Here is a 10626-nt window from a genome sequence, read left to right as displayed (position 1 = left end):
TCATTCAATTGTAAATATTTTATAATTTTCACTATAATTTACTCTTTGATTCATGAATAATTTGGAAGTTTGTGTTTAACCGTCAAATTTTTTTAAAAATTGAAATTAAAAAGTTGAATTGCAGTCAGATAAAATGATCATTGATCTTTCTTGAGAAGTCTTAAGATTTCCTCTCTGATCTGATACATTGTCACGGTTTGTTGTGATACATTGTCACTGTTTGTTGTCTGCTTGAAAAATAGCAGTACATTATCAGTTTAAGAATGTAAGCTTTTATTGTCTCTCTATATTAACTCAAGCTTTTAAATCACGTTTTTCAAATCTGTAGTCTATGGTAACTTAATATAAAATGTAATCTATGGTAACTTAAATCTATAAAAATCAGTGTATTTTTTATAGAAAAGAAACTGCTCCGGTATTTTAAGCAAAATGAAGTTTAATATAGGGCACTGGGTGTTCCCCATAGGCAAGAGTAGGCTTGCTGTAGAGGTGGACTCTGGGCTGAGCCTAGGACATAATCACTGGAGCCACATTGACAAGTGTCGCTTGTGGTAACAGTGCAGATATCCGGATGTGAACACTGCCATTGCTGCATGCCCCCAACATCCACAGCACTGGGGACAAACATTGATGCCAAACACTCAGTGGCTGGAGATTGTGCTTAGAAGCAGCAATGGACTGAGGGAATGGACAGTGGCCTCTGCCTCGCATCTGCCTTTCTGATTCTGCCTTAAGAGGGAGAACTGCCCCCAGCTACAACCCGACATTAGGACACCAGGAAAACGGCGTCCACTCCCATCCTCAGCCGTACAGGAGTTCGAGTTGGGGGATGGATGCTGGCAGGAGTTAGTCCTCATTATTCTCTACAATATTTTAAATTATTTCTCATCGACTGGATCAGTTTCTCAGTGATGCGTTTTTACACCTCATATCATTATGGTGGACTCGTTGATTTTTCCCTTTATGTCTCTAAGTTCCTGCTTTATATCTTTCCAAGCACCTTTTCAGAAGCATACAAATCCAAGCGTCTTTGCATCTTTCTGGAGGATTGTGGACTTTCATCAGCCTGTGGTCCTCTCTCTTCCTCTCAATGTTCTTTTGCTTTAATTTAGTTTTTGTGATATTAACATTGGTCTGCTTCTTCCTTTGGTCTGTATTTACCATGAATAATTTTTTGGTCCTTTTATTTTCAATCTTTATATGCCATTTGGCTTTTCACCATGACTCTTGCAAACAGCACAGACGGTAGTTTGAAGTTAGAAACCCAACCAGAGCATCCGGGGCTCTCCTTGGTAGTGTGTGTAACCTCCACATGTTATTGTGACCACTAATGTTTTTATTCTTGTTTCTGATGTTGTTTTTCACGCTTCTTATCACAAATTCCCTTCCTTTGTGGCTCTTTTTGCCTATAAAGATGTATCAATTTATACTTATCTCCTTTATTTTCTTGATCATATGGGAAATTATGTTTCCTCATTTCTAATTTTACACAGTTGTTGAACATATGTACTTAAATCTGTATTTCTCCAAGAAAGTCTAAATTGTCATTTTTGTTCTTCTCCCAAGTAAGACTATTTCTTTCAAATGTTTCCATTCCCTCACCCTAAAGGCTCCTTGGTTATTTTAGTTTCGGTCTTTTTTCTTTCTTTTAACAGATATAGAAATTATTCTTAGCTGGATGCAGTGTCTCATGCCTGTGATCCCCAGCTACTTGGGAGGCTGAGACAGGAGGATCACAGGTTCAAGGCCAGCCTCAGCAACTTAGCAAGGCCCTCAGCAATTTGGCAAGACCTTGTCTCAAAAATAAAAAATAAGAAGGGCTGGGGATGTGGCTCAGTGGTAGAATGTCCCTGGGTTCAATGCCCAGTACCCCCCCCCCAAAAAAAAAAATATATATATATATATATATATATTTTTTTTTTTTTTTTTAAAGTTAACACTTACTGCAGTTTGTCATCAGGATTTACCTATTCTCTTCTTGCATTAAGCGCCTCCTGTGGAAAAGGCAAAACAGAGATGGAGGGACTGTGTGGGAGGTTGCAGAAGTGACGCAGGTGTCAGGTAGTTCCTTTTTAGTGGGCATTTCATATGGGTCAGAGTGTTCTGTATGTGCTCATTTAATATTCACATCCACTCTGTGCAGTAGGCTCATCGTTTGCCTTAGACCGACGAGGAAAGCTGAGGCTCAAAGAGGTGACTTTCCTGGGATCAGGCTGCTGGGGAGAAGCATAGCTGGTGCCCAATCTCAAGTCCAGCTCCATCCAAAGCCCCTGCTCTGGGCTGTCTTCCCAGGAGGGCAAGAACTAGATAGACCCTTCTTTATGGGCCACTTGGATTTCTCTGCCTGAGATGGTGACTGGGTCAGCAAGTGAGAGAGCACATCACAGCGCAGGCAGGGGGGTCGGGAAGAAAATAACGCAGAGCTACGTGAAGCCCCGGCCAAGGTGTTTTCCCCCAATAGACGATTTGGAAATGATTTTAGGTTGATGGAAAAGTTGCAAATATGCATAAGAAGTTCCATACTCAGGCTGGGGCTGGGGCTCAGTGGTAAAGCACTTGCCTAGCGCATGTGTGGCACTGGTTTCAATCCTTGGCACCACGTAAAAAAAAATTAACTAATTAAATAAAGATATTGTGTCCACCAACTACTAAAAAAATTTTTTAAAAAAAGGAGTTCCATATTCTCCTCACCTGTTTCCCGCATTGTTAACACCTTGTGTTTCCATGGAACATTAGTCACAACTGAGAGACCAGCACTGGTACATGACCATTCGCTGAACTCCAGACTTCATTTGGGTTTCATGTCCCATGATCCCTGCCAGTACAGGGCGCCATGAGGCACTTAACCTCCCCTCTCCTTGGTCTCCCGTGGTCTGCACAATCTCCAGGTCATCCTGTGGGGGCAATGTGACACGCCACAGGTGATGCTGACCTTCACCACTTGGTAGAGCATTTTCTCTACTGCACAGTACTTTTTTAAGAGCTCTATTTTAAGACAGAGAGAGGAAATGCTTTTTTGTTTGTGTGGTGTTGGGGATTGAACCCAGCGCCTTGTGCATGTGAGACTTGCACTCAACCAACTGACTTCTGTCCCCAGCCCCAAGAGAGGTAATGTTTTGAAAGAGTCATACTGTGATGTTTAGCATAGGAAAAGAACAGAAGGAAATGTACCCAAACGCTGACAGTAGATTTAAGTCACTTCTTTACCTCTCTTTTGCTTTTCTGTATTTTTCTTCGTTCTACAATGAATATGTAAATGACTCAACACTTATTAAGAACTGTCCACACTCTCACCTCCATTTTACAAATGGCACATAGAGACATCATTTATTCATAGAAAAAATGTATAAGGCATTCATTAAATGTTGATAGGTGTTACCTCAGAGTAGAAATTTTTATTTCTTCACACTTTATGTATTTTTCCATTTTTACTTTTTTCTTGGCTCTCAAATATGTAGAATTAGGTTTAACATAATCTTTGGGTATATACTACACATTCTCTGTGTTGGTCCACACAAGACCTTTCTTAAATTACTTATGAATTTGTGTATTGATACACTTATTTTATAATATAAAAACATACACGGAACCTCTACTCAGTATGAAAAATAAATTTACTGATCAGAACTTATATCTACTAATAAGATCCTCTCCATTATTTTATCCACCCAAAGGGACTCCTATGAATCTATTCACTGTTCTTTTGTTTTGCCTTTAACCTATCTCTGTTTCCCTAAGGTATATGTTTTTTCTAGTTTTTGTTAAAAGGATACTATGTTTAACGTGATATTTTGGGATTTACTTTTGCCACTCAAAATTATATTGCTAAATCCCATACATATCATTGCATGTAGCCACATCACATTCATTCTGACTACAATATTCCATTGCATGTTACTCCAAAATGTGTGTGCCTGTTTTCTTCAGGGATTATCTGGATCATTTCTGGGTTGGGGTTTTTTCCTTCTTTTTTTCTGATCAGAACATTCTAGAATGTGTCTCCTGAAGTGTGTGGTAAGAGTTTCCCTTGCATATGGACCCTAGGATTGAAATTGCTGGATCATAGTTGGCTTAGTTTAGAACCCCCTAATGCAGAGCTGAAGATAAACTAGCATGTAAATAGTTTATCTGGGGAGTAATCCTGGATTACTCCCCTGCAGGAGGGAGAGTGAGACAGGGACAAGATCAAGGTCACTGCAGAGGGATTGGTTCCTGGAATGGGGGCCTAAAGGACGGATGACCCATGTATTTATCTCTGGGCTCTGAGCCTTGTTGACCAAGCTCTGTGGCTGCAGTAGACTTCCCCACACTTCCAGACCGGGATTGGACTTGGGCTGAGTCCCCACCTCCACCCCATCCCCCGAGATGTGCGGCTCGGTGCTGAGTTGGGACCTGTCAACATGGAATGAGTCAGGAGAACTGTAGCTGTGACTTAAATTAGAGGGGAGCTGAGGGAAGGTGACCTGGACCAGAGGCTATAGGAAGAGGGAATGTTGGACTTCACTAATGCCCACTGTGCTCCCCAGTGGCTGTGCCAGTTCACACTCCCACAGGCAGTGCCTAGACACTGTTGCTCCTTTGCATTCAAAGTCATGCCTCTAACACTGGGCACTGCCAACTTGTCGGTGCAGATCACTGTCACATCTCCTGGACACTGTGCTGCTGACCGAGCCTGTGGAGACACCTCTCGGCACGGGTGCACCTCTTAGTCCTGGGCTGCCGTTGAAGGGGCTGGATTCCCCGCACCTCTGTGCTCCTGAGCTGAGAAGATGCCAGATGCTCTGGGACTCATGGTCCTCGTCCTGCCAGACTGTGGACAGCACAGCCAGAAGGAAACTGGAGCCGCGTCCGCTGCTGGTGGATATGCCTGTGCCTATGAAAAGGGCCCTGTGCCAGGGCCAGCCAGTGGACACGCATGACAGCTATGTGACATCACTGCTATGCTCATCTGGGTCACCTAGTCAAGGTAGTGTTTGCCAGATTTCTGTCCTAAAAGGACTGCTCTTCTCCCATCCCCCCTGCTTTCCTCCATGAGGAGGTCACTACTTAAGTCAAGGACATTTATGTGCCACTCCCTTGCATAGGAGATCTGTCCCTTCTCAATCTTTTATTTATATCATTTATCAGTCATTTATATCAGTAAGGACTTGTGGATATTTTTTTTCCAGTGCTAAGGATCAAACTCAGGGCCTCATATATATTAGATAAGCATTCTAAAACTGAGCCATATCCCCAGGCCAGCATTCTTGGATTATTTATTTATTTATTTATTTATTTATTTATTTATTTATGGTGCTGGGAGTTGAAATCAGGGCCTCAAACATGCTAGACAAGCATTCTAGCTACATCCCCACCCCTTTTCTATTTTATTTTATTTATTTGTTTATTTATTTTGGGATCAGAGGTTGAACCCACTGAGCCACTTCCCCAGCTCGCTAAGTTGCTGAGTCTGGCTTTGAACTTGCGATCCTCCTGCCTCAGCCTCCTAAGCTGCTGGGATTGCAGGCGTGTGCCACCATGCCCAGCTTCTATTTTATTTTGAGACAGGATCTCACTAAGTTGCAGAGGTTGGCTTTGACTGTGATCCTCCTGCCTCAGCTTCCTGAGTAGGATTACGGGCATGTGCTACCACACCCAACTGATATTTATTTTATACTTCGGGTTGTAATCTAATGCTAGTTTATTTTGTTTCTTAAATACTTCTCATTTTGGCCATTGGAGGTCTGTGAATTGGTCCCTCTGTCTCCAGCATTTTGACATACCCCCCATAAGTGTGTGTGTGTGTGTGTGTGTGTGTGTGTGTGTGTGTGTGTTAGTTCCTGCGTTCTTGGAGAACTTTAACCCCCTGTCCATGTCAGTTTTTGGATGCACTTGAGACTGACTCCTTCCTTCACTCATCCCTGCTACTTGCCACCTGGCCCCTGAGCCCTGGCTGTGCCTCTGGTCGTGGGAACATCAGAGCTGCTGGACACTCTGAAGTCTGGACCCTGCCCTTTGCTACCTCCCCCAGCCACTGCCCTGAGGAAGCAGTGCCCTTTCCCCTTATGGAGTCTGTCCTCTAGCTCAGAAAAGCTTTGTGACTAGAGTGACATCACAGTCACTCTCTCAGTGTGTGAACAAACTTATCTAAAGGGCAAAACAAAACGAAGTCTGCCTCTCTGTTGCCTTTGAAGCCTACCTTATCTCCTCCGTTTCTATACTTCAGATAAACCCTCTTTTGCCTGAGACTGTTTTATTACACACTCTCCCATCTGGCCAGTGTCACATCTCTGGAATCAACCGGACTCCAATTCCAGTCTCACAATCTGAGCAGTCACTTGATCCTCAAACCATCAGTTTCATCATCTGTAAAAGAGGAATAATAGTCTCCAAATAGCTACTTTTGGTTGAGCACCTGCTGTGGGTATTAAGTGAAAGCTTCTGAAAAGCACCTAACATGAAGCCCAACACACATAGTAGGTGCTCAATAAACACCAACTAGTTGCAATCTAGCCTTCACAGTCTCTCCCCGAATCCATTGTCTACACTCACTCTAAAGCTTAGACATGACGATATCACTCGTGTGCTCACAATCCTTCCAGGATGTAGAATTCAGAAAACCCCTGCCCTTGAATTCCAGATCTGTTGGAATCTTACCTCTCATCTATGCCCCCGGCCTCATCTTGCTTGTTTCCCCAGATCCCACCAGACTGTTCACTCCTTCCCAACTGGGGAACGTCCACCTCCCAGCCTTCACCTGGCCATGCCCTCCTGCCGTACTCCTCCTGCCTCCCTCCATCTGGGGACTCCAAGGCTCTGGTGTCTGACTCAGTGAAACCTTTTCCGTGAGCATCTGGAGCTGGTGCTCCCCTCTGCAGGACAGTACCTTCCTAGAATTGTGACTGTCCGCTGGCTGACTGCCTGGTCCCACCCCCGTACCCACCAGGCTGCACCATGGCCAGGACCGTGTTTTATTATAGCAGGTGGTAAGAAGGCAGGACACGGACTCAGAGGCCCACAGGCCTGGGTGTGATCTGCATGTGGATCGTGGTCCTGTAGTTCATCAGCGACCTGGCATCGAGCAAGTCCCTAACTTCTCTGAGCTTCATTGTCCTTATTTATAAAATGATGATGATGATTGTAACTACTTTATAGGAATGTTGTGAAGATGGAAGCAGATAATCCATGTGAAGCACTTCACATAATGCCCTGCACACAGAAAGTGCCTAATAAATAGTCTGTTTCTCTCTTAATGTCAGGCAGCCAGGAGTTGCCTGCTCTGCCAGGCTCCATTTATTGATGGATTCAAGGCTAAAAATAGAGCCGCAGCCTTGGGAGCAGGTCCTTCCAGAGCCTGAATTGATGCCCTTGGTGCTGGAAAGGGGAAAAAGCCTGCTTTCCCCTCCAGGGACTTCCCAGAGCAACACGAACCTCAGCTTCTCTGGCCTTTGTCCCACTGATGTCCAGGGCGCCAGGCAGAAGCCATGGCCCAGGCACATGAGCTCTCAGAGCAAGGGGTTCTGCCCCAGCTCTGCCACACACTGGCTGTGGCTGTGTGACCTTGGGCAAGCAACTTTGCTCTTCAAAAGAGTGCTATTACCCTCTGACCCGAACGCTGGCAGTGATAATAACATTTTTGCAATAATCGACAGCTGACACTTGCAGAGGCCTGGAGGCCAGCGGCCAGCTCTGAGACTCTGGTAGTGCTGTCCCCTCTCTGAGCCTCAGTTTCTACATCTCTCCGAAATAGTCCCAGCAGCCCCGATAGATCCAGCCAGGCCATGAACAGCAGCTCAGAGCAGTAACTCCTGATGGCAATCCAAGTTATCTAGACGTCCATCTCGCCATCTGAGGGCACAGGGAACAGAGACAGAAATTTATTTTAGCTGTTTGTAGCTATTGATCCACCAGCCTTGGAAAATGCAGAGAAATACATCCAACAGAAAAACGCCTCTCATCTTGGACTGTTAAGCTGGCCCTGCCAGTGGATAAACCATCTCCGTGCAATCGACTTCCCTGCCATCAGCTCAGGGCTCCTGGCAAGTTGTTTCGTCTCCCAGGACGAGATGCTGATTTAATTAAAACAGATCCTGAATTGTGGCAGAAGCTCCTGTTTTCCATCCTGCAGTTAATCTTCACAGTGATGTCAAAGGGCATAAATGTGGCTCTCAGAGGTACCAAGCCAATCTGCCACAAGTAGATATGCCGGGGCTGGGTGACCCAGATCTGAGGGCCACGATCCTGGATTGCCTCTGCCGTCCCTTCTTCCTGGGACAGCTCCATCAGGCTCTAACCCCCAGCCCCACACTCATTTCTAAATCTGGAATAGATACAGAATCACATGACAATAATGTTTCACAAACACACAATCTCACCCCGCTGCAGTCCTCATGGGATGAGGAAAGTACAGCAGTCCATGCAAGATATCAACAGCCTTGGGCCACGGGCGCCACATGCAGAAGCTCTTCCCAGCCACCTGGAGCCTGTGCACCTGACAGGGGGAGAGAAAATCCCCATTCTGCCCAAAGTGAACTTAAAAGCAGGAAGACGGGATGATCAGCCCAGGGTGTGAGCAACCCCCATAGCACCCATCCCACCCATTGGGACTGTCAATTGGCAACATCCAGGGTCAGAGTTGGGATTCTGGACTCTCACTCTCCTGGGTTTGAATACAAGTTGTACCATTGCAAGACCCTGGGCCAGGCTCTTAATCTCTCTTAGTTTCTTCAGCTTATTAATTTTTTTGTTTGCAAGAGTTTTTTTTAGTTGTAGATGAACAGAATGCTTTATTTTATTTATTTTATATGGTGCTAAGGATGGAACCCAGTGTCTCACACGTGCTAGGCATCGCTCTGCCACTGCGCCCCAGCCCCAGCCCCGTTGCAAGCATTCTTGCTTACAGACAAGAGTCCACTCTGGGTAGTTTAAATGGGTAGAAAGGGAATTTATTGGGGATGTTAGAGAAACATCGCTTTCACAAGCCTCTCCAAGATGTAAACTGCAGTGTCAGACTCATGGGGGACTTGCTGTTGCTGTCACTGCTTCCAGAACCACGTTGTTCTGGCTTCCAACAAGAGATGTCTCGTGGGCAGTGTACATGCACATGGCTAATATCACAAATGGTATCTCACGCGGTGGTGTGATTGGAGGAACCTAGGTCACACACTTGCACCCTAGCTGCAAGGGAAGCTGATTTTGGATTTGGGAAGGAGGGTCTCAAGGTATCAGGAGTAATCCAAAATGTAGAAAGGAATTCTTAAGATCGTCTACCAGTTGGGAGCTGGGGAGATAGCTCAGTTGGTAGAGTGCTTGTCTCACAAGCACAAGGCCCTGGGTTCCATCCTCAGCACTGCAAAAAAAAAAAAAAAAAAAAAAAAAAGATTGTCTAGCAGTGATGAATGACAAATGTCCTTGGGTCCTCTTCCTTGTCTGTCTCCCCTGATTAGATGGCAAGCTCCATGCAGGCAGGTATCTGGAATGTCTCATTCACCACTGTATCCCCAGCACCTAACATGGAACCTGCAATAAATAACAGATAACTAAAATGTGAGTGACAGTAGAAGCACCAGTACTTTGAGGTTACTGGGCAAGTCACAGTCTCGGAAGGGACTGTGTCTCCATGTCTTTGGGAAGCTGTTCCTCTTTAATGGACTACCCATTCCTCCACAACCCCTTGCCCGACAGCAAAATTGACTTTATTTTTGAGTTCTCAGCTTTGACTCACCTGTGCCTGGAGGCCTTCCTGGAAGTACAGTTCCGTCCCCACCACTACCATTGTCACCACTCCCATGTCCTTGCACTGGGGAACTGGGTGAGTGTGATGGTCAAGAAGACCAGCTCCGAGGCAGGACGAGCTGATTCCAAGTTCTGTTGGCTTCGGCTCTTACTAGCTGTCAGATCTTGGATAAGCCAGGTGACCATTCTGATGCTCGTCGTCCTCTGAAAGGTGGGGATAAATAAGTCACAGGACTGTGGTAAGGTTTAAATGAGATGGTGTATGCAAGTCCTGAGGATGAGGCTGGAGCAGAGAAAGCTTGATCGGCTGCTGCTGCTGCATTTCTTAGTGTTTATCAGGGCCACATCATGTCTGTATCCCCAACAAAACTGAGTCCCTGGAAACCAAGACCTGTGGTGACCTTTAACCCAGCACTTCTTCATGCACATCACATACAGATCAGAGGTCCTCACGATGTCTGTTGCACAAACTCAAAGAAACTATAGTTGCAAAGATGGGGAAGATGAGCCATTTAAAATTAGCATCACAGAGAAAACAACCAAAATTAAAATGTACCTGAGGGTGGGGGAAATGGCACACGGCTAATGCCAACATGATGTCAAGATTCCACACACATCCATACAAAACTGTCTGAGTTGCTAAGAGATATCTGTACAAAGGTCACGTGCAGGCAAATCAAATGAGGAAACGGAAGTAGTAAATAAACGTGGAAGAAGAGTTAACCTTCAACAGAAGAAATACAAATGAGATATAAATGAAAGCAACAATAACATAGAATACAGAATTCAACACAGAATTATTTATAACACTCAAAAGTGTCCAAGAACAGAAGAATGGTTACATAAATAATGATATATCAGTTCAATGGCATGGCGTTCCACCATTAAATAATTATGAAAATGTTGAAACAA

The sequence above is a fragment of the Sciurus carolinensis genome, chromosome 1 (assembly GCF_902686445.1).
Source record: "Sciurus carolinensis chromosome 1, mSciCar1.2, whole genome shotgun sequence".
Taxonomy (NCBI): domain Eukaryota; kingdom Metazoa; phylum Chordata; class Mammalia; order Rodentia; family Sciuridae; genus Sciurus; species Sciurus carolinensis.
This window is presented reverse-complemented; position numbering follows the sequence as displayed.